We start from the raw sequence: 25,796 nt of genomic DNA on the forward strand, positions 1-25,796 counted from the left end.
GTGTACAAAACACTTGAAATCAGGTATGTGTATAGAAAATGATTAGTTCTTAGACTCCAGGAAGAATTACGTAAGATTCAAGAATTAAGTAGGAACTCTCAGTTGAATGCTCAAAGCTGTCATGTTGACAAATATTTAATTATCCTCATTAAGGAACAGAGAACAGTCTTCTTAGTAACTCTCATGAAGAAATGTAGTGAAAGCTTTGAGAAACAAAAATGCCCTCAGTAATAACATTCTACTATATCATGTAAGAAATAATAAAAAGAAAGAAAATAGGGTCCTAAGTGACACATTTCCCTTTACAATGTCTCTGACCTGCCATTCATCAGACACTCTTCTCATAGAAACATGGCCCTGCATCCATGGAAGGACTTGCTCATTACTGAGCTCTCCACCCAGGGTGCTCCTTCCCCACATATTTACACGGCTCACTCTCTATGTGCCAGGTATTTAATCAACAGTCATCTTCTCAGTGAGGTCTTCTATAGTCATGTGTCTTCCTTCCACGCCAGTTGTCCATGCTTAAGTGTTTCTCTTAGCACTTACCACAATCCAACATGATCTGTGTTTTCAGGGAAGTTCTTCTGGGTCAGGGATATTTCTTCGTATTCTTCACTGCCATCTCCCCAGCACCAGGCACATAGTAAGCACTCAGTAGATAGCTGTCCGGTGAATGGATGTGTACTGTATGTTTCAGACTATGCTGAGTCTCTTATAGGGGATATCTGATTTGACCTTACTACAATCCCAAGAAGTTGGAGTCACAGGATAAATAACATGAGCTGACTTATGTTTTATTAGAATAACTTTGACTGTTGGTGACAAGTTGGGAAACTATTGCAATAATCCAGGGCAAAGAGGCTGGTGTTTTGGCGCAGGGCAGCTGCAGTGGAGTTTGTGAGAAGCAGTCAGATGTTCAGTAAATCTCTCAGTACATGAGGACAGTGAATTAGAGAAATTAAATGCCCTGTTCAAGGTTACCTGGCTATGGAATGGCAGACTCTGTGTTTAGATGAGAGAAGCTGGATCTTATCTATTAGTCTCTGCTGTTGCTTACACTACAGACTTCAGGAAACAGCAAGGCTTCAGGAGAGCTCCTGCTCATAGCTAATCATTTAGTTTAACACTTGGTTCTCAGCAAAATGTGGTTAATATCTACACAGCCAGATTTTTTGGACTACTAAATAAGATACATGCAGCATCTGTCAAATTGTCAGAGAGGGTTCCTTGATAAAAATGTGGCTACCTAGGGATCAACTACTTTGTGTAGCTATAACCTAAGTTTTTAAAAATATGTATTAAAATAACTTGTTATATAGCAATTTTATTTCAGCTTTCTTTTGCTGGAAGCGTAACTGAGAATATTAAGAAGGATATCCCAGTTTCTGCCTGAGGAATATTTTAAGAGAAAGAAAAGAGGGACTGGGGAATGATAAAAAGATTCACAAATAGCAGCTGCCATCTTGAGACCAGCATGAATCCCCATAAATAATTTCTTTAAGTTAAGACTCATAAAATTCTAAAGAATCTGACTTTTTAAGATTTGGTTTGTAATTAATTTGATAACAGAGCCAATCCTTTGAGTTGCTCTGGCAACCAATTTTAGTAACATAAAGAAGTGCTAGATGTTAATTGGTATTCAGAGTTAGTAGCTGGTGTCTCTGCTTCTGTCTCCATGGTAACCTAGCTGTCATGTTTTCATCTCTAGCATGGTGGTGTGATTTCATATGTGTGTGCCTTAATACACAGGTCCATGGTCTCTGGCACAGTGTTTTAATTTAGTATCTCTAAATGTGATCATTTTTGAGCTATTGGGGTTATTGCTGAAAAACATTTGCTCCAGAGAAGCCAGTTTCATCTTCTCTCATCATCTTCCACACGTTGCTATCTTCCATTTTGGGGGATGTGTGCATTAGTGCTTGTATGAATATCTGCATGGGAATAAGTCTGCCCTAACTCTGCATACATGTGTCGAATATAGATGTTTTGAATATGCAAAATAGTGCCAAGTGGTATAAATAAGAAATGATGTTTCAAGAGTGTTTATCTGAGACTAGAGGTCATGAATATTGTATTTGAAAGATAAATGTCAGACTAAAGAAATGAGATTCAGTGTTTTCTGTGTTGAGAAAAATACTCTCACACTGTTAGATAATGCAGAGATGCTTCATATATCTAATTTCTAACAATTTTCTATTTAACAGAACGTATGTCTTTGCTATGTTACCATCTCTCTCTTCATTTTTCTACTTAAAATTAAAGTTAGCTCTTTTACTTTTTGATTTTTACTAGTCTTTTTTCCAGTATCTGAATTAAACGGAATTCTTTCCCAACCAGAAATGATCAGCCAATTAGCTGTAGTTAGTCCTCATTGTTATCGTAAACATAGCAATACCATGATGGTGGCAAGGAAGATGATTCACGATGTATAGTAATTAATCCTCTTAGAGAGGCAGCATACATACTAAAAACAAAGCTAGCTTTAGATGCATTCAACACTGGGTTCAAACTCTGGCCTTTCCATTTACTAGCCCTGGGAGGAAGATAAAATATCAGCACGATTTTTAAAAACAAATGTAAAAACCTCTCATTCTCCAATTTTCATTATCTGTAAATTAGGGCCAATTATACAATGGAAATTGATAAATTCTACAAATCAGGGATGCCCCTTAGTATCTGATATTTTCACCATGGTTGACTTTAAACTTCCAGTATGGTGTTATTATTAAGCATGGAACTTTATAGAGATGCTAGCAAGTGTTTCCCACAAGCCAGTGTGAACCGGCTCCAGCACACCACTATTTTATGTTTGTTTTGAGGTTTAAATAAACTATGCTAGGTAAAGTACAGGGCATGCAACAGGCTCTAAAGATCTTAATTATCTCTCCTCTTAATAAAGTACACTCTCCAATTCTTTCTATTAAAAATATTAACATCTTTAGTGAAATATAATTCACACACCATACAATTTATCCATTTACATTTTCATTTCTATTACTATGTCTGTTGATGGCCATCATATGCATCTAACATTTATTTGTTGAAGACAAATTTGGAAGTGTGGTGGTTTTAAAATATGCCCCAAACTATTTGATACTTTTTCCTCCAAAATGTGAAGCCTAATTCACCTCCCTTTGAGTATGGCTTGTACTTAATGACTTGCTTCCAACAAATAAAATATCGTGGAAGTGACAGTATATTGCTTTCTAAACTAAGTCATGATAGGCACTGTGGTCTTCTCCTTGCTCTTTCTTTTCAAATTCTGATTTTGGAAGAAGGTTGCTATCAAAGGACTCAGTAGCCCTGTGCCCTATAACCTATGGAAAGATTCATGTGGGTGGGATCTGAGTCCTCCAAACAACAACTATGTCCGTGAACCATCTTGAAAGTTGATTCTGCAGCCAAGGCCACCCTCCAGATAACTGAAGTTCTCAGAGACATTCTGACTACAAACTCACCAATGTTTCTGGGCCAAAAGTACCCAACTAAGCTGCTTTCTAATTCCTGACCACCAGAAACTGAGATAAGAAATGCTTACTGTTTTAAGCACTAATTTTTTGAGTAACTTAATACGAAGCAATAGATAACTAATACAGAGTAATTCATAGTTTTCCAAAAGCCTAGAATTTAGGGACAATAGCATTACATTTTAATTACAGAGTACAGAGAACATGCAGATGAACACTTTAATATTCGCAAAGATTGACAAAGAGCTTAGAATGCTGTCAAGAGGAGAGTTGCTATTTAAATTCACTAATTTACCAGGTATTAATAGCTCGTCACTGTCAAGGAATTTTTGTGTTGTGTGTGTAGGTATTTAAAGTAGTTTTCTAGATCATTTGTGATCTGTGACATCTTTGGGAAGACGTGCTTATGTATAACATGAAGGTCGACTTGATTAGATTCCCAGAAGCATGTGAGGTTAATTAATGGGTAGCATCAATCCAAATTCTTGGAAGCTCAGACACCAAACTTAAGGCTTAAGGGCTATTACAGAGGCCATTATGATGGTCAGTGATGCAAGAAAGAGATTATATATATTTCTTTTAAGGCAGAAATTCCTTTTATGCTTTTCAATCATTTTTAAATGGATATGTCCTTGATATCTTAAATAGATTTTTCTTTTTATAGTAATACCTACCAAAGAGGTAAATAAAATACATTTTAAATAATAACAAATATATGACCTATATTTTACCTGGAGTTTCACACCTTAGACAGTAGATTTGGCCTATTTATATTTTATTTTCAAACAGTGCACAGCTGATGGGAAGTCCTCACATAGTAACCCCATGGAAAAACTGCCTCATAAGGCAGTGATTTTAACTTGAAATCGCTGAAGTGGCACAGCAGTGACACCGACAACCCCAAAGCCTAACATATTGGAAGAAAAATCCTAAGTGAGTCTTAATTAAGTGGACCAATAAGTAGAGTATGCTAAAACAATACGAATTGCACTGATAAACATAAGCACTGTAAACAGGAAGTACACAGATACACTTGCGAGGGGTTTATTCACACTTGAAAAAAAAAAAAAAAGAGAAAAGAAAAAAATGCTTTACATTTTTTTCCATGAGGTCATTTTCAGTGGTTTATTTCAAAGATGCTGCACAAATTCCAAATAAAGATAAGATGAACTGAGATGAAATAAAACTAAACATATTAGGTTATTTTTAATTCAGCATATTAGGTTATTTTTAAACTCTTCGGAGTGGACTTTATTTTAATCCCACTTTCCCAGAAAGAACTTCTTAAATGTAGGAAACAAATCACAAGAGGACTATCTCGTTGTGTGATTACCCATATTTAAAGTTGGCCTTTTTGAAGTCTAAAGTCAAGTCACTTTTTCCCCCATACCTTCTGCTTTGATCTTGTTTATTTTTAAAAGTACTGTACTGCTAAAGTCAACAACTGGTCCTCTTCTCATACGCTCTTTAAAAATTAAAAATGTATGAGAAAGAGTTATTTTGATTCGAACATTTATTTTATTAAGGGCTCTGTAGAAGCCTGCTGAAAAATTATGTCTCTAATAAATAACTCTTTAATTCTACTCTTGTGATTTTTAAATAAATTAGCCAGTTGGAAGAATTAGGTGATAGACATGTAAAGCAAAAACTTGCTGGTGAGAACAGCATCCTGACTTCTACAGAGTCAAGCTACTTAATAGTAATAAGATGAGCACCAGTCTCTACCCTGGCATCGGGACTTAAGATGTGATCACTGTCTTCCAGGAACTCTTCGTCTTGAAGGGAAGACAGGCATGACTTTAAAAATTACAGTAATCTCTAAGAATACTATGAAAGACAGACATAAACAAAGCAGAATGAGAGAAAGAGGAGCTGCTAGCTTTTCCTCTAGGGCTTGGTGGAGGGTTTCCCAAAAGAGGTGAATCACTGTCAGAAATCACACAAGAGACATAGAGGGCTTCTGGGAGAGACGATACTTGAGCTAGGACTTGAAGGATGAACAACAATTTGCCAAAACCTGTTCTTCCCTTTCTTTCAGGTTAGTCGTAACTGAATCTTTCAGGAGAGGGAAGAGCAGGTAGGCAAAGTCAAGCAGTTAGGATACACTCTGTGTGTTTGAAGAGTAGACGACTAGACCGTACATTTGTGTCTGTGGGTCATTTAGATCTGATGGGATATGATGGGAGAAAAAAAGAGGAGTGATGAGATATGGGGCTTAAAAGATATGTGGAGATTAAACTATGAGGACATGAGTAAGCCATATTGTGGGTTTGGATTTGGTTTCATATATGATAGCTGTTTGAGATTTTCAGCAATGGTGCAATATGATCATATTTGGTTTTATGAAAAGTACCACATTTAGATAGTAGGTAAGCAGTGTGGTGGATGAGACCATGGTTTCTGGAAGATCACTTAAGATTTTGTTTACGTATATTGATTCTCCAGTACAGGTAGTAGAAACATGGTCACCAAATTGACATATTAAAATACATACAGGTAAATATTTCCAGATATGAATTCCGGTACTTTAGAAGAGGCTCTGATTCTCTGATTGGCCCACTTTGGGTCCAGTGTCCACCCTTGGAACAATTACTTGCGGCCTACTTTTGCAGCACAGCAATGGGGGCCTCAGAGGAAGGAACACTGTTGTGTTCTGGGAAGACAATTCAGTAGGTTTCCACTGGGGAGTACAGATAATATATTTTGTTTGGGGCACGTTATTCAAGTTCTTAATGGTTGTAATTTAACCTGGGCTTGGCGTCAGAAGCAATCAGAACAGGCAGACACAGATTGTCTTCAAATATTTGAAGATGCAGTAGCCTTGGTGATAATGTTTGTTCTCCATTGAAGGTGAAAGATAACATTTTCTAGAAATTTGGAAATAGATGGCTTCCAGGAAGCTTCAGTATTATGCTTCAAAAAGCAATCCATCCTTCTGCTTTGCTTTTTTCTGAGAGTGAAGGGGTACTCTACCTTCCTAGAAGTGTTTTTGAAAATCTGTAGCTTGGAATAGCACTGGGAAACCAATTTAAGAGACTTACTGTATAAACTACCAGTTTTTACTGCAGTTTTTAAATGTTTACACAGTCAAGAGTTTATGCAAATATTTGGCTAGAGTTGGGTTTGCTTGAACCTCTACAGGCTTAGGTTCCTAGGACCAAAACGAATTTATCTTAACTGGGTGCATTATTTCTTTCACCCTCTGATCCTGCTTAATATTTTCAGTAATGTGTGAGTTTCCCACACATGGATTATTTAGCTTGGAGACTGTTTAATATTTTTTAAATTCTGTATTTATTTGTCTCATTCTCTCAGGCAAATTTTGGGATGCGCCCTTCTTGCCCCTTCATCCACACCCGTGGGATATATTTGAAAAAAACAATATATTTTTTCAAATATATTGTTGCCAAATAAGGGCAAGTAAAAAGATAAATATCCATCCCATTTTACCCTTCCAAAGCTCTACCTAATATATTCCAAAGAAAAAATGTGAAAAGTGGGTTATTTGGAGCCTTGGAAAAATCTCTTTAGCTTTTAATATTCAGTTTCTTCCTATAAAAATTTATATATAAAACAAAGAGCACTAATAATTTTCAAGACAAGTGCAGTTTTAGACATTATAGATAATAGTATTATTTTCTGTGCACAAATAGCATGTGTGGGTAACCTTCAGTATATATGGGTTGAAGGAATCAAAGAAATCAAACAGTTGCATCTTACACTATTAGTGCCTGCTATACTCTAGATTGGCACAAATGAAGCCTCAGTTTATACCCTAAGTATAAGCAAATCTTCCCCACAAAAAAATTTAAACCTTCTTTCCAGACACTAGGCACAGAACAAAGAGCAAATGAAACAGGAATTGTGAAATAACACTGCTCTCCCAAAGAAAACACAACTGCTGTAGATCACAGAATGAAAGCCCCAGAGCATGCAGCAGAGAAGTCCAGCAACTGGAGTTAACATTTACAGAAAACCCTGCAGGAAGACTGTAGCACTACCAATTGATCAACATGCAGATAATTTATAACTATATTTAAACAAGGAAATCATAATCAAATTATGAGACCTAGGAATCAGAATCCTGAGGCAGGAAGCAGGTACCTTGGTGTACGTAGCGTATTCCAACTAAACATGGAATTCAGGTTGGATCAAAATGGATTAGCAGACATGAACAGTGCCTTATGAAAATCATTATCTACTGTAAATTTTTTCTATTTCATTGACTATAACATATAGAATAACCTTAGTGGGATTCAATTACAGAGTCTGGGCTGTCATTCACCACACATTTAATTGCCTTCTTCAAAAATTCACAGATTAATTCTTAAAGAGTTATGAATGTTGACTGAGTGAAGAGACAGTGACTTACTCCTTGCCTGATTCTTGCACAAAGTATGGACAGAAACAAAACCTTAGAGCCGAACAGAGCACCTAGCACCTGTTTGGTGCTCAAGTGAACAGATGCACTTAATCTCCCTGGATAACTCTGTTCTTAGGTTACAGAACTCATTTTATACTGCAGCCAGGCTGAGAAGGGCCCATCACCTTCACATAAATATTTGGACAGTGGCAACAGCCTGAAGACAGCTAGCTGCAGAGTGATATTCCAGGTAAGAGTTTTGAAGCTCTAGATGGTGAGAGATAATTGTCTATAAGTATAATTGGGGATAAAAGAAAGTTATCAACGTGTAGAGGCAATCTCTGCATGGTGAAGGATTATAGACCCCTTTCCCCATGAAATGGAAGGGTAGTTCAGGAAAGTTCTGTGTTCTGTCTGGAGATGCCTTCAAATCAGAGCAGCATAGAAAAGAAAGGTAAGTCTGGAGTTGGTGGGAAAGTCTGGTGCTCAGACAGAGAGAAAGGACTTGACTTTCTTGGAGATCATGGGAGTTGACAGAATAGCTCTTACAGTGAACACAGTAAGTAGCAATAAGATTGAGGAAACTAGGAAAGACCCAGTGAACAAAAGGGTCCTCTGATGGGCAGAGCTGGTGGACAGCTGGAGAAGAGGAGGGGCAGAAACAAAGAGAGCCCGGAGAGAGTAAGCAATGTCTTAAAGGCCAATCAAATTACATTAAATGATGAGAGGAAGATGGTGTGCTGTAAATAGAGGGCCAGGAACTAACACTGAGAGTTAATCGTAGGCACATGAAAAGCATGTTATATATTCCTCTCTTTTGATTATCACCACGGCTGGAAAAATACAACGGATTAAGCAACTTACAGGCATCAAGTCGCTCATAGGTGCAAGGTGGCAAGAATAATCCAGAAGATGTAAACAAATTATAGATGCTTGAGTCACATTTATAAGATTATCAGTTGGGGTTCTGCCAGAAAACAGATGACACCTTCAAATGGGGAAAGTGTGTAGAGAATTTGAGAGACTATTCACAGAAATGTAGGCAGACAAAAAAGCAATAGAGAAGACTGCAGTAGTCTGAAACCAGTAACAGAAACAAACATTTTTCACCCAGAACCTAAATGACACTTAAAGGAAGGTGTGGAGCCTGGAATATGGAGATTTTCTGATGCTGAGAGGGCCCCCTTGTCAGGTGTGGTGACCTCCGGGAGTGTGAGACAGCCGGTCTGCAATGACTGCATAGGAAAGAGCCTGAGGTATACAGACCATGCCATCACTTCTCTCTTTTCCTTGATCTCCCCTTAATGCCTCTCCCCACCCCCTCATTGCCTAAACTCACCTGGAAGCCAAAGGACAAGGAGCTTGCTGAAGAAATTCATGCATCCTCCCTGATGTGGCAGAGGACAGGGAGGGGAGGAGTACACAGGAAATCCAGAAGAGAAAATCGGAGCTTCCCAGCCCGGGGAGTCGATCACTTCTGACAGCGTAAGTCAGTGGTTCCAAAACTTTTCGGGGCAGAAGAATAATCTGAGTTTTTAAAAGATGCGTATACTTGGGTCAGTTTCCCACATGTTCCAGAGATTCTGATTCATTAGGCCTGGGACAGGACTTATGAGTTTACTTCCTCAACAGTGCAAGTTAGTAAGCAGATATTCATTGGATCACACTATGAGAAACACCTTCTGAATAGAGAAAGAGAATCTTCTCTTTGTAGCCAAGTTGGCCTTTGGGAGCCAACTTTTACTTCATGGTGTTCTGTTAAGGGAATTCCTGGCAGGGGAAGGGATACCAGCATCATGTAGCATCATGGTTATCCAACTATCTATCTATGTATCATCTATCAATCTACTTACCTACATATCTATTCATCTATTATCTATCTATCTATCTATCATATATGTATCTGCCTATCTATGTATCATCTGTCTATCAATAAAGGCTTTGAGGTTAGTCAAAACTGAGTCTGAATTTCTACTTAAAATATGTGATCTTAATCTCTAAGCCTCAGTTTCCTTTTCCCAAAATAGAGTGATGAGACCTAAATCATAGGGCTGCAATGAGGACTATGTGTGATTAAACGTAAGAAAATAGAAAATAAATAGCTTGCACCATCTTTGGCACGGAGTAAACATACAATTAATGACATTTATGGTATTATGATGATTAGGTTGTCATCTGCATTGTTTCATTGTAAAATGTGTTCTATGTTAGCATCAAATGTGGTATTCAGAGTCAAAGCTGCAGTAGGAATCAAAACTCAGTAGAGAAGACTATGTGCACTTTACTCATTTTCAGTAATGCAAATAATGATTTACTCTTTGTATCTAGAAGCTTTTGATGTAAACAGGGGAGAAATGGCAAGATCAACAAGAGGGAGGAGACCTACTCTGGTCTCCTTTGCCCGTTTTCTATTCAAAGACAATGAAAAAAAAAAAAAAAAAAAAGACTGAGTAGCTTCTAGTAAGCTGGGGAATTAAAAAGTTCTTTTCAGAAAAAAAGTAAAATGTGTTCATGAGATCATTTTTATGAGAATTGACTTGTTTGGCTGAAGGGTTGTGCAGAACTAGGGCCCTACCAGAATTTGTGTGTAGAAAACAATCGAAAACGTTTCCTGTACAGTCAGTAAACAATGAGTCCTATTGTTTTGTTGGAGTTCAGGTGGCCCCAGTTTAGGGGTGAGGTCTCTAAATACCTTCCTAGCTCCTCCCTTTCCCCCCACGCTTAGTTTCAGAAATTGCTGGGGCAGCCCCTTCAAGCAGCCCTTCCAGCAGAGGAACAGCAGAACTCAAACATTCTAGCTGTGGGTTGGGTCCATGCTGCCAGGGAGCCCTCCACTCCAGAAAGCAGCTTGGCCGTAAGACAGAAGAATGAAGAATGAAGGACTTCCAGTTTGAAGCGGGGATTTTTGCTTGTTCGTTTGTTTGTTTGTTTCTCAGAGTAGAGAGAATAGGGCTGAACAGCTTGAGATAGGCACTGGACCAGATGGAAACGTGGGCATTTTTATAGGATTCATTCCCCGATAGTGTAAAAAATAAAGGCAGTAAAAACACAAAGTTGTCAGAGATTTGCCATATTTTCTGGTATTAAAGAAAAAGAATGAAGTATTTAGAAGCTATTGTAAAAAAAAAACTTTAAGAAGAAAAGAATAAATGGAATTTAAGATGAATTGTTTAGCCTGTCTGCCATAATTTAAAGCAGTGTTCTTCAAATGGGGGTGATTTTGTCCCTGAGTGGACATTTGGCCATGGCTGGAGACATTTTTAGTTGTCTCAACTTGGGGAAGGAGGTGTTCTATGGCACCTATTCTGTACAGGCAAGGATGCCATTAGATCTTCTAATGATGCGCAGCAAAGAATTCTCAAATTCAAAATTCCTGTTGGATTGAGTATTTCCACACATTCTAACTTGCTATTTCAAGTCTTAGCAAGCCTCAGAATTCTACCAAATTATTTGTGTCTTTAGATAGATTCTGACTATCTGATTAACATTAATAGGTATGTGTACTAGGAAGAGTTTTGTCATGGCCTTATGGCACGGAATGTGGAGAATTATTTAAGCCATCATTTACCTAATGCCACTTTATCTTGAGGGACACTGATAGTTAATGGCCAAGTCCATTCTCAGAATAGTAAAGTTTCCAGAACAAACAGAAATTTCACCAGCCACAACTAAAGCAGTTTATTGTTTAAGATTTCATAGACCCAAGCAAATGGTGTCAGAGCATCAATATGTGTGGAAGGAAGGAGGATCTGTGGTGTGATACTGTAACAAAAACAGGAGAAATTATATATATTTTAAAATTAATTCTATTTTAAGCACCATACAAGCTCATTTAGAGTAACTAGATAAATATTTAATCAGTGTCTGTTTTTCTTTTTTGTCACACACATACACTAGGGTATTAAAAGTATCTTCTGGATTGCCAATTTGCTGTAAGGGTAAAAAACGCTTCCTTTACATTTTGGCCCCTCTCCTTCAAAATGTTCTGTTAATAGATTTTTCTTGTGCCTTTGGGGGAACTTTCCACTTCAGGAAATACTTTTTGATATGAACTTGGTTGAAACTTGCTTTGGCCACTACTCCTTCCTTGTGGCATAGTAACAACTTTTACATTTCAATACTTGAACTTGAACATTCGTGTTGGTGAGAAAAACCCTACCCAGCCTCTCCATGCCTTTGAGGATATTAGTGTATGTTTTGCATAATGGGCTTCTTCTTTTATTGAATATTTTGGATCCAAGGGAAGAAGGGCATGGTAAGAAAATTAGAACTTGTTACTGTCAGAGAGATCATTGAATTGGTAAGGATTCGTGAAATTCACTAGGTAAAATGTAAAGCCTTAGCCACAGTTCTGTGTGTATTACAGTTTTCCCTAAATTGCATTTTTTTAGAGACAAGAATAAAAGAAAAACTATAATAGAGAATACAGCTTGATTATGAATGACTTCGATTGAGCTGTCTTTACTTAAATATTGTATTAAAAAATTAAAATCTATTGAAAATTGTGAACTTGAAATTATTCATAATGCTTTTGCTTTACTTGGTTAAGGTTTTCTCTTAGAAAGCACTTATCAAGGTAATGTGTTTTCTGTGCCCCTACTTAGGAAAAAATTCTCTCTCTCTCTCTCTCTCTGTCTCTCTCTCTCTCTCTCTCTCTCTCTATATATATATATATATATGCATTTATCATACATGTATATACATATACATTAAAATTTATGCATATCTTTTGATATCAAAGTGCTATCCTATTTTAAAGTAAATTAGTTGACTGACTAATTTTGAGCTATTTGGAAAGTGACAAATTGATCATAAGGAAACTAAAATGACAAATCCAAAATGGCTACATTTACATAGTTACTGAGCTTTCGACTGACATCTACTAGTCCTAACTTTTGAAAAAGAGAAGTAAGATTGACAATGACCATGTTGATCCTTAGTGATCTCTACCTATGATATCTTGGTAGTGAGGAATTCTTTAAGGTTATGGTTTTTTTTCTTTCATTTTCCCAATGCTGCTCATTGTCCTTGTCTTTTAAGCTTGAAAGATCAAGGCTGTTTCATGGTAGATTTCAAGTCCTGCCTGCCTGGGATTCATTTCCTGGCCAATATAATTGAGAACGCCATTTCCAACCCTGCTCAGTGCTCTTCATTCTTTTCACTGACCTTTAAAAAATAATCATAAACTCAACATTCCCTGGGAGGCTCAGGCTACACCAAGGTTTACTCCTTTATGTAATAAGAATGTACAGAAAGTCTACACTTGGCAAAAGACTTACCACTCACTTTGGAAAAACTTTTTCTGGGGCTTTTTGTAATTATCTGAGGGGAACAGTCAGTAATGTAGATTCAAGAATACTTGAGAGAAATAGACTCTGGCCAAGCACATATGAGACTTTGGAATATCTCCAGATTAGAGTAGAAAAACTAATAAAAATTGTTTTATTATTTGGTGTATTTTTCACATAGTCCATTTATAGAAGTAGAAATTAGGCTTAAACTCATGAGGAAATCCAAACACAAAATACCATAAAGAAAGTGATTTTTTTTCCATAATCTTCAGATATTTTGTTATTTTAAACTCAGCCTTCACTAAATAAAGGTGAATTTTTAATTCTATATTATAAAATAAAAAGATTAATTTGATTTTCTGTGTCAATAGAACAAGAGAAGATGTTTATAGCTAAAATCAGTGCTCTTGATCATACATTTTGCACACAGTAGAAAAGCAAGAGTCTGGGTCAGGAGACGATAATTCACTTTCCTTCCTCTTACTCGCCCTTTTGTGGGGAGGCTCCAAAGAAATGAAAAAGGAAAAAATGGGCAGATGAAAAAACAAAGAGGAAGGAGAAGTAAAAGGAGGCCAGGTGGTCTGTGGACTGAACTAACTCTACTCTTGTTTCTGAAGAGCCGGCTGTGCTAATATGTGGATATCCACCAAAGGTGCAAGGAAGGGCAGAGGGAGTGTGTTCTTTAAAATCACAGTAGATGGACTACCATGGATGTACCTATGCAACAATCTTGCATGTTCTTCACATGTACCCAAAACCTAAAATGCAATAAAAAATTAATTAATTAAGTAAAGCACAGTAGAGGCTGTGTAATCTTTTGAGTGGTTCTCAAATGGAATTATTTTTAATAAGTAACAAGTTGTTATTTTCTGGGAGACACTAAAATGTAAGGTGAGTGTCATTCCAGACAGAGGGAACATGGATCATACTGTAAAACTGCAAATCCCACAGCATAACCTCCAGCGTTTCCTCCTCTCCCCCACTTCTCTCCTTTCACCAGCTCCCTTCCAAGTCTTTTGATAACAAAGCCTGCACATAAAGCCATAAACCTGTTCACCTGTGTTTTTCTCTTCCCCTTATACCAATATTAGCTTGTTTATCCCTGGTTCTGAGTTTCATTTACATTTCCTATTGCATAAAACATGAGCCAAGTAAAAACTGATCCACCTGTGGGTTATGTAGAAAGAGGCAGATTGGAAATCAATGAGCCAGAAACATTTCAAAATAAAATAAGCTTAAGGGCTAGACTTTTAGCATGCTATCCAAAAGCCCTGAATGTATCCTAAAATAACACAACACAGGTCAAATATACGTCTAGAAATTAGAATGCTTTGCTGGACTTTATAGATTATTTGGTGCATTTGTTATTAGCCTTCTTGGGTCAAAGACCCTTGGAGGACCTCAGAAAAGGCAAGAAAATTTCATTTTGAAGAAAACATAAGCACACCTGACACAACAATGTGAATACAATTTCTGAACTGAGGCCTTAAAGCTCATTCACACATACATGCTAAGGGCTCCAGAACTCCCCTAACTGCCTCAGTGTGTGTGAATGACTAAGTCAAATCCAAAATCAGAGCAAGCTTCTAGAATAAACTGGCCTCCAGGTTCCCAGTCCCACTATTCTTGATCATGATACCATCTCTCTACAGAGCTCTGAGATGAGGGGACACTGGTAGTTCCTGATTGTACTGATTGAATAGCATCTTCAAAATTTATTCTACTTGGAACCACAAAATGTTACCTTATTTGGAAAAAGGATCTTTGCAGATGTAATTAGTTAAACTAAGAGATCATACTGGATTACGGTAGGTCCTAAGTCCAATGGCTGGTGTCCCTTGAGGGTGGTCCCTTGGGGATACATGGGAAGAAGGCCATTTGATGACTGTTGCTGTGAACTGGCAGCACATTTAGGGATCATGGTGAGGCAGAGTTGGAATGCTGCAAGGAATGTCACAGCTCACTGGCAACTACCAGAAGCCAGAACAGAGGCACAGGACACATTCTTCCCTGGAAACTTCAGAAGAAACAAACCCTACTGACTCCTTGACTTTGGAATTCTAGTGAGAGAATAAACATCTGTTTTAAGAAACTCAGTTTGTAGTAATTTAGTGCTCTCTGTTTATGCTTTTATTAACATTGTTTTTAAAAACTTTCACCTGTTGTTCACATCACTGACCTACTTGGTCTCCTTCCATTTTTTTTTTTTTAGACTAGCTGACCTGGGTATTAATGCTGGACATACCAACATCCTTCTATGTTTTTCTAAATTTTCTTCATCAGTAGTGATAAGTTATGCTGAGAAAAATTCTTGAATCTACAGTTGTACAGCATTGTTCTTGTTGCTTTTCAAAAATGGACCATGTCTCCCATATGGAATATCTGCTGATGATCTTGTAAGAAGGTGATTAAAAAATCCAATGAAGACAGAAAAGGAAGTTTCATTTATACTATCTGGTAAAATGGAAGTTTGCTTTACACAAACAGTAAAGAAGCTTTGGAAGATAATGTTGTTGACTTCCCATACTCTAAAGTACTCTTTGACTCTGGAAGATAGCTCAGACCCTACAAAGGAAGGGCTGTCTAAAATAACTGCTCACAGAGACCTCTCAGCAATTCCATAATATAAATGAATTGGCTTAAATCAAATGTTTTGCAATTCCATTTACAGAGCCCGGCCATCGTGTACTACTCGTTACTAGAACACTAAGTTGACTCATGCTTGGAAATACTGGTTTTATATTGCCATCAGAGTATTGTCATAAATCCATAATTAGAAAAGAATCCTCCTACTCTACCGCTATAACTACCTTTAACTCCTTGCCCTCAGCAAATCGCATGCTTAGGTAGGTGGACTACTTTGGCCTTGAGAAATTTCCAATTAGGTCATTTTGAGAAGTCTGAATGTGTGGTCTGAAATAGTATTTTCAGTTGTGCCTAATTTTATTTTTGAGAACAGCTTGCGAATAAATATCGCTGAGTTTGTTAGGAAGGGGTTACTCTTTACAACCTTTGGGAATTATGCCTTACCCTTAGGTGGCACATTGAGCTAGCTTCTATTTTTTGAGCCTTTCTGATTTTCTCATATGGTTGCTGCAAATTGCAAAATCACTGTGAGCTTCTGTTCCTTCGCTAGCAAAACGAGAAATAATAACACATCTACAGGTTGTGAGGATGAAGTGATGACTTATAGCCATTGGATTGTTTCTATAAGGCTCCTACAAATTGATGACAAAAAAGACCTGGCCCTTTGAAAGAGCCTATCATCTCCTCAGATGTGTACTAGTGAGTTTTCAAGAGACTATAAAGGCAGTTGAAGTTATCTGTGTTCAAGTATAAATATGGACTTGGAAAAATAAGTCAGGAATCTATGGAACTGCATTGAAGACTCAGCTGTGCATTGCTTAGTCATATAGGAAACACGGTAAGGAAATGCAATATGATCAGAATGGCCTCACACCTAGAGTGCAAGCTGGATATGGGAGCAGGATAGGAAAACTGAGGGGATGGAGGCCTTTTATGAGAAAAATAGGGAGAACAAATCCAGGAAAGAAAAATATAAATCAGAGAAAAGGCTTCGAAAAGAAAGAGAACCAATCAGTCCAAGAAGCCAAGATAGTTGAGTAGCAGGCAGTGTTTGGAATGTGCAGTGATGACACATAATCCTGAAGATGGATGTGTGTCACAGGCCGGAGAGCAGTGACAGAGAAGACGGGATGTCTTTAAGGCAGACCTTGGTTTAAATCTCAAGTCTGTGGCTTATTAACTTTGCACTGTCAAGCAAGTCATTTCATTCTTCTGAGACTTATCTATAAAATATGGATAATAGCTGTCTTTCAGTATTATTGTGAATATTTTAGTTAACATAGGTATCTTGGTCCCTAGCAAAATGCAATGAATAACAGTTATTAGTCTCATGAGGAAATAAAGGGAGGGACAACTAAGAGGAAAGTTGTTCACTTTCTACCTTCAGCTCTCCCCTCCAAGGAGAAAGGTGACAGGCTGGTGCTAAGTCTGACTGAAGGCACCTCAGTCACATGTACCCACAAGAGTCCCTGACTAGTGTGTAGCTGTTTGCTGCAATCATCTCATGTGTATTAGAGCAGGTTGTTCAACAGAGTAATACATGTAGTTATTTAAATTTAAATTAAAACCTCAAATATGCTTTGTTTCAAGAACTGCATTCAATTAATCAAGAGCCACGTGGCTGTTAGACAGTCTACACATATGCACACATATATTTACATATATGTGCATATCTTTGTGTATGTATGTATATTTCTGTCATCACAGAAAGTTCTATTGTCTGCCCTTGCTTGACTACAGTGGATTATGTGTTTAAAAAAAATGTAAACCCACAAGTCAGAAAAGTGGGCAAAGAGTGGGGAGAGAAACTGAAATAGGAAGATAGGGCTTCTACTGAGGGAAGTCCCTCTCTTTTTAAAAAATACCTGAGGTGTTGGCAGAAGAGAGAAGACCTTAAGATTAGTAAGGTGAATTAACTGTAAACTGTCATGTCTGTGGCCTGGGGTGAGGATGAAAGGATTGCAGCCACACTTGAAATTTGCTCTAGGAGTGGTATTGTGGTACCAGGTAACCTATTGCATAGTGACTAACATGGAGAGCTGCTTACCTAGAGTGGTGGTAATGTAGTGACGTCGAGAACTACATGGAAAAATAAAAATCAAAAGAATATTGGGACCCAATATAAGACTTTTCTATGACTTTTTTAAATCCAAGTCCCAAGAGAAGAAGAAGGAGAATTCCCTATGCTTAATCCACCCAGTGTCTAACATGCAGTGAATATCTACATAAGAATAGATGGATAAGTGTAGAAAACGATCTCAGAAACCTGAAGATAGACCAACAAAGGTAGCACTACAACACCTCAAAGAGGAAGACAATGTGCAATGTCTTTGTGCAGGTAGCTCTTGAGATCTGAAGCTAAACCAGGGTCACAGCTAACATTTGTGCACACTGAGCATATGCCAGGCCCTGGGCTAGGCGTTCGGACGTGTTCTACAACAGTGAATCTTCACAGTATCAAAGTGTTACTACCTCCATTTTATAGATCACACAAATGAATCTTAGAAAAGTCAAGGCCTCTGTTGGGTTATAATGGAAATATCCAAATTAAAGTTCCTACTATTGTCTTTGTAGTTGACAAATGCCCACTTAAAATAACAAAGCCAAAATACAAAAAAGAAAGGAAGGCAAACATATTTGAAATGACTGTACATTCCTGCTGTCTTCTCAGCTTTACCCATTTATGCAACAAACTACAACTAAAAAAGTTATAATGAAAAATGAAGGGGAAGAGGGCACGAGACCTTTACTTCTGATGTTTGCTGCTGATGCTTGAGGCTTCTCTGACAGTGCTAGGCAGTTCCAAGGCTCTTGAAGTCATATAAGCTGAAAGAAGGAGTGTGCCAGATGGGATCCTGAAGTGGAAGGGTCCCTGAAGCCGTTCCCTTCTGCAGTGGTTTATTTGAGGACTTTATTCCTCCATGTGTGAGTTCTGATGCCTTGGCAGACGGTCTTTCCTAAGTATTACAGATGATTTCTTTCTCTAAGCAAAATCCTACTCCCCAACTTATATTTAACATTTTATCAAACCACCGTCTTCTGCAGGACACAGAATTAAACATGTAGTTAGCTCCACATGTTCTGCCCTGTAAAGTCAATTTCTACTGCTTTAATTTTCATGTGCAATTATATATGCTTATAAACAAGATTTTGATAGCACTCCTGAAGTGGAAATTGAATCTCGACCAAAGTATTGTCACTGGAAGAAAAGGGAGAGGGATGAGAAAAAAAAAATTAAAAATGTTATAGTAAATTTCACTTTACAGGCATTTACGTGGAGCTGACAAAGGCCTATGAAAACTCATAGAAGTCGCAGGGGTCAAGGTCATAAAACCTGTGAGAACTTAGTCAGATTCTACGATCATAATCCTGTTAGTGTTGGATGGGAGAGCCTAGGTTAGTCTGATGTGGAGCCCATTCTCTTACCCACTTCCTTATGCCCTGAAGCATGTGAAGAAGAAAATGCCCACTGAATGGACCCATGCAAAACAAAAGGCTTAAACAAGTGAAAATCTCCTTAAAGGAAACTTAAAAGCAAAAGCATCCATATAACATCCTTTCAGATTTAACGGTCACAGTAGTTTCAATGACTAGAAATAAGAAAAACCCAAGCAATATAATATAAAAATGACATGACACATCTTCTTTACCTTCAGTAAGATGGTTTAACTTTGTCGTAATTTTTCTCTATGCTAGGGCTGCCATACAGAATGCCACAAACTAGGTGGCTTAAACAAGAGAAATTTATTTTATCACAGTTCTGGAGGCTGGAAATCCAGGATCAAATTGTTGGCAGGTTCAGTTTCTTCGGAGGCTTCTCTTTTTAGCTTGCAGACAGGCACCTTCTCGCTGTGTCCCTACGTGGCCTTTTCTCTGAGCACGCATCCCCAGTGTCTCTCTTCTTATAAGAACACAGACATCTTGAATCAGGGCCCATCCGCGTAATCTCATTTAACCTTAATTATCTTTTTAAAGATCTTATCTCCAAATATAATCACCTTCTGTGGTGTACCAGGTGTACAAATTTCAACATACGAATTTTGTGGGGACACGATTCAGTTCCTAAAACTAAGGTAGACATGTTACCGGAAGCTCAGAACTGCCTCAGAAACAACTTCTTCCTCCAACCCCTCAGCTACGTATTAATGAACAAATTCCTGCGTAGTGTACATCCAGTCAGGTTTAGGAGGCGGGAGAGCTTAGACCTCAATAAAATCAGTGGGGAAAAGGGCTTAATATGGTTGACTGCATTGCAGCAAGGTTTCAATCCAGTATTGGTATCTAACTTGGAGTCAGTGGGATATCAATTTGCCAACCAGGTACTATGCTTGGTTTATAGTGAAATTGGTTTATAAATCCAAAAATATGCAATTATAGAAAAAGAAACATTGGACTTATATTTTCCATGTCCAGGACAACATTTTTCTACAGTCGCTACCAAACAGAGCTGCTCATGATTGACTTTCCCAGCAGAGACCTCAAGTAACCAAAGAGTTTGGGCATAAGGTTGAACTATTTGAATTGGGTCAATATTATGAGCACCATTAAGTCTAAGAGATACAGTAAAAGAAGACACAATCTGACTATAGCAGTTAAAATTCATGTGGATGGGATGCTCAAGTATAGTATTTCTGTGACACACCATGTCCAGTCTCACTGACCACTATGAAGACACAATCAAAATACTCCAGTGTAACAGCAGCAGTGGCAATGGCTTTATGTTTTCTGACTATAGTGTGGAAACCTGATGGTCTGAGGAAATGGAACACTCTATCTTAGACTTCTTGCATCGATCAATTTATCATCAATCAATCTATCTATCTATCTATCTATCTATCTATCTATCTATCTATCTATCTATGTATCTATCTAACACTCCTAAGCATGATCGTAAGATTAGTAGGGAATATTTAGGGAGATCATGTTTAAAGGAGGTGAAACAAATTGCAATACAAATTTCTCTTCAACACAGCATTAGGAACGCTTAAGAAAAATATTAGAGAAATGATGACATTTTAGATGTCTGGTTTCCTGATCCTTTGGGAAAACTATGCATTTTTTGGACATAAATTAATGTTACCACTCACGGATGTGGGCCTTAGGAAATTCACGAGATGACAATTTTCCTGAGTATGGTATACTTTGGTACAGATTTTCTTATCCACACAAAGTTAGCAACTGCCCTGCTACCCATACAAATATACCCCTTCTTTGTATGTACCCATACAAATACTCCCCCTTCAAACATGCATTGCCCACTCTTCTCCCAGCACATGCTCCACCCAATTTTTCCTCCAAAATAACACATCAGCAAATACAGCAACTTAAATAGCTGCAGTAGCAGTATTTGCAGGAATCTAAAAATTATTTCTGTCTATGAAACTGAAGTAACTTTTAAAAATCATAGCAAACAGACTTTAATTTTCACTCCTCTGAGGAGTTTCACTTCTCCTGTAATAACTCCTTAATTGGTTATCAATTTCCCATTATTTAGAGAAGTCTAGTGATAGTGGTTGTACCAGGACAATGATCCATGAATAACAGCAAGAAGCTGAAGAAACTGAGAGTCCTGTGCTTGAATCTACTATCTGAGGCATGATAGCTCCAGAGTTTTGATCTTCATACATGTTCATATGTAAGAAGGGAAGAAAAGGGAAAGCAATAAAGTTTGCAAGAAATTAAAACTATAGTTAAGTATTCATGGCAAGTCCTTTAAAGGGGGGGTGATAAAAAGTTGGAGCCAAATTTCAGTTAGGAATGGAAATAAAACTCGTGCAACATGTGGTTGACTGCAGTCTGAATATCCATCACCAAGAAGGGGAAGACATCTTCTCCAATAAATTCCTACCCCTGTCTTAGCACACTTACCATCAAAAGCAGTTCTTTTCTGGACTTCCCACTCTTGCCTAGAAATGTAATAAGAAGAGCAAGCATTTACTAATAAATTACTGTGGGACAGACACTATGCTATGGATTTTACTTGCACAATCTCTATAATTCTTACAACCCTCTGAGGTGGATAACTGGACTGTTTACATTTCACAGACCAAAAGACTGAGGTTCAGAGAAGGGAAGTAACTTGCCTGAGTTGATACAGCTAGTATCAAAGCCAGAACCAGAATCCAGACCTGTTATGATCCTGCCATGTCCAGGAAATAGCATTTTATTGCAAAGATTAAAAGTAAGGACATATATGCAATTTTTTAAGACTTATTTACTTAATATCTCATTGGCATGTACCTTTTCTTTTTCATAGACAATGTCATTAATTACTTCCTAAGTCAACTTTTCACAGGTTGCATTTAGAACCCTCCAGCTGAAGACTGTTTATATTCATAATGATAATTGAAATAGAAACAGATACATCCAGAATCTGTTCTGAAAATTATCCTTCATGCATTTGTCATCCTTAGGGGTGTCTTTACTTTTTAAATTTTTGATTTGGAACCTAAAAAGATGGGAACAGTGTTCTTAGGGTCAGAAATATTCTCTGGGATTTTCTCTCTCCTGTTGGATGATTTCCTTGTAAAACGAGGAGCTGGGCAGGGCTATGTTCTATCTCTTGAGCATCATACTGCGTCTCTGGGGTAAAGAGATTGGTTGGTAAATTGCTGCTACATGTTCTATTTTGAAAGGATCGAAGAATGGGGGATTTGAGGGGAGCATTGAACACTCATGAGGTCAGAAGCCCTTTGGCACTTTAGGCACAGCGCCTGGTACAGAGAAGACATCACGCAAGGATGCACGTTTACTGCAAGATAGTCTCTGCCCTGGGCTCTAAAGGCACCACACAGTCTTTGCTCTCAGGAGCTGATGAGGACACAGGTGAATAAATAGGTAATAATGTCAAATTGTCATCACTAAAGGCATTATATAAGCACTCACGGGAGCACCTGGGTCTTAAAGCCTTCTCAGAAAGTTCCATCTAGGTGAGGTCTAAAGAATAAATAAAAGGCATCCTGAGATCGTAGGAGAGAATGCTTGAGGTCAGTGCTTTGTAAAATTGGAGGCACTTAGAGAACTTTTAAAAAATGTATTGATGCTTGCGTCCCATGCTCAGAGATTCTAATGCAGTGGGTTTGAATGTAGGTGAGCACTGGGATTTTAAATGTTTCCAAGTGAATTTAATGTGCAGTCAAGGGTGAGAATCTGAGCTGTTGGCTTTTGATACAGGCTGGGTTTTAAAGTCACCTGGGAAGCCTTCAAAGTCTACCTTAGAGATTCCTAAGCAGTTTTTCAGGGACACTGGTATCTCAAACGATTTTCTGCAGTTGAAAATCACTGCCTTAGGTATTAGTAGTAGTACGTGCAAGGGTTAGAAACAGAAAATGTGACCAATTCTATGGTTGAGATGTAAGGTGCAGAAGTAAGCTATAAAAGAGAGGAAGGGTCCAGATTACGAGGAGGCCGTTAGTCAAATTATTATATTTGATCTTAATTTGAGGGATGATATGTAGTGAGTGAAATGTTTAAGAAGAGGTAGCGGCAATGTAAAATTTGCTTCCAAGACGGGATGCAGGAAGGCAGGCCAGCAGTGTATTTGGTTGGAAGTAATTCATGAGCAGAATGATGAAGATCTGGGATGTTGGGTAGGGGACCCAGATATTTTTGGCTCCAATCTCTTTACTTTTGGAGGGAGATGGGAAAATCAACTTAGTTTTTCTGTTCTTATTTAAGTGCTCTACAGCAAAGAAAAGCATCATGTGTCATCCTCCACAGGACCTCCTACAGATGGTAGTGGGTGAGGAAGAGGCTGTCTGGAAGGCTCTGAAGAGGGGGAGCCCACAGCCCTCCAGAAGAGCCCATGACTTCTAAGGGAGAGTGGGCAATCAGACAGATTGAGCTGTTATGGGACTGACATTCAAGAACTGCATTAAACATTCTCCTGGTGTGTGCTCAGCTATAAAGAATATCTTTGTCCTCCTTGTATTTACTCTTGAAAACTTGGCTCCCAGGGTTTGTCCTTGGGATTGTTCAGGAAAAAAGAGGACATGGGAAAGGATGCTCGTGGCACTCTCTTTCCTTGGCCGTTGCTCAAGCTGAGAAAATAGCCCTGAGCCTTTTATGATTCAGAAGTTTGAGGAAAGAGAAGGTGGCTGCTCATGGGAAAACGATGACTTGTCATCACTCAGCAAAATATGTCATAAGAATAGAGTGTGAGGAACACCTGCACACATCCTGTTCACATCCTTCCTGTGGGTGCCACTGCTGGTGAGCCTGCTGAAATCAGCACAAGTCAACTCACAAGGCATTGTGAGTCTTGGCCTTCCTTTAAGTTACAGCTGGCTTGGCATGCCAGGTAATTGATGCTGCTGAAATAAGCCTGTGGGCTCTTTTGAAGCCCTCTTCTCATGACATTAAGTAATTAAACGATTTCAACAACTTTTCTGAAAATTGAGAAACTTGCATCAGTATGAGGATGCATCTGCTGAGAAGAGTCCTGGTTGTCCTCAGGTGCGGGATTCATTATGTTTAAGGGAGAACACTGGAGTCAGGAAGGCGCTCCAGCACCAGGGCTATGGAAGCCTGGTCCAGATTTTCCAGGTGCGGAATACCCATTAGATCTTTGTATTAAGGTTTTGGCGTGGCTCTTGGTTTTTTACACTTACATGAAACTTTTTTTTTTTTTTTTTTGAGTTTCGCTCTTGTTACCCAGGCTGGAGTGCAATGGCGTGATCTCGGCTCACCGCAACCTCTGCCTCCTGGGTTCAGGCAATTCTCCTGCCTCAGCCTCCTGAGTAGCTGGGATTACAGGCACACACCACCATGCCCAGCTAATTTTTGTATTTTTAGTAGAGACGGGGTTTCACCATGTTGACCAGGATGGTCTCGATCTCTTGACCTCGTGATCCACCTGCCTCGGCCTCCCAAGGTGCTGGGATTAGAGGCGTGAGCCACTGCACCCAGCCCACATGAAACTTTTATTAGATCAATAGACAGAGTGGCTTGCCCTTTTAGTGACTAGTTAACAATAACTGACTCATTTATTGATCTTCGGGTCATGTGCTTTGAAAACATTACTTCACTAATTTTTTACAACAATCCTGCAATAGTTTTTTTATTTCCAGTCTTCTTTTTTCCTGCTGTGATGGAGGTATGGAGAGGTGGAAGGCTTTCCCAAGTCAGCATACCCAATTAGTGGCAAACTGAGTTGTGAAGCACATCTCCCTGGCTTTCCTCCACATCAGTTAGCTTTCCTATAGCAACTTGGCACCTCTTTTCTCCTGGAAACCAAGTCTTCAGAACCCAAGGCTAGAATAGAATTTAAGTAACAATGTACTGTTCACAGAATCAACCCCTTCCCTAGGACCCAGCTTTACCTAAAAGAATCCCCCACATTTAGTCATCTCCTCATTGATTCACAGGCTGCTTAATGACCAACATCTTTGATTCAGGTGATGGGATGCGGTGATGAACATGGTCGTGTCCCTGCTCCCATAAAATTTGTTGTCTGGTTGGGTAAGACAGTAAAAAAATAAATTAAATAAATATTTAAGATACATTTGGAGTGATAAATGCTGTGAAGACAAACAGAGAAGAGGAGATGATAGAAAGTGATTTTGGTGAGGAGGGATGAACTGGGTGGTGAAGAAAGGCTTCTGTGATGAACACTATTTGAGCTAGGGAAGGAATGACAAGCAGCCAGCACATGAATCACCGGGAAGAGAGCATTCTAAAGAGAGGAAACGGCGTGTGCAAGGGCGTGGAGGCAGGAAGGATTTAATGTTTGTACATCTGCTGCTTTCTCCCCTCTGAGTGGTTTATTCCTCACTATGATGAAGGAGTGCCCAGATCATCAAGGGTGAGAACCCAGATCATCAAGGGTGTTTCCCGGTACCTTGTGGGGTCTTAGCTATAAAATGTGGAGGTGTGGATGTTAACCTAGAGCTATCCTTTAACACTACTGTCTTAGGGCTCAGTGGACCGTCACGTAAATGAAGCCCTGACCAGCCACCTCCACCCCCACCCTCACCCCCAATTGCTGGCTGGTCAAGACATGCCTGCTCATGCTCGAGTTCTCAAAGGGAATATGCACCACACTCTGCGAGTCTCTCTATAAACAAAAATCAATAACTTGACTTTGAG

At 38.6% G+C, this 25,796-nt stretch overlaps 1 long non-coding RNA gene across 1 annotated transcript; it reads left to right on the forward strand.

Moving 5' to 3' along the window:
* Positions 1–1,695: 1,695 nt before the first annotated feature.
* Positions 1,696–16,115, forward strand: LOC141583492 (uncharacterized). Its single transcript, XR_012516120.1, has 5 exons — positions 1,696–1,718; positions 5,509–5,547; positions 7,296–7,485; positions 7,970–8,107; positions 15,337–16,115. It is a non-coding gene; the product is annotated as an uncharacterized LOC141583492 (long non-coding RNA).
* The last annotated feature ends 9,681 nt before the right edge of the window (positions 16,116–25,796 follow it).

Source organism: Saimiri boliviensis, chromosome 1, assembly GCF_048565385.1.
Source record: "Saimiri boliviensis isolate mSaiBol1 chromosome 1, mSaiBol1.pri, whole genome shotgun sequence".
NCBI classification, from domain to species: domain Eukaryota; kingdom Metazoa; phylum Chordata; class Mammalia; order Primates; family Cebidae; genus Saimiri; species Saimiri boliviensis.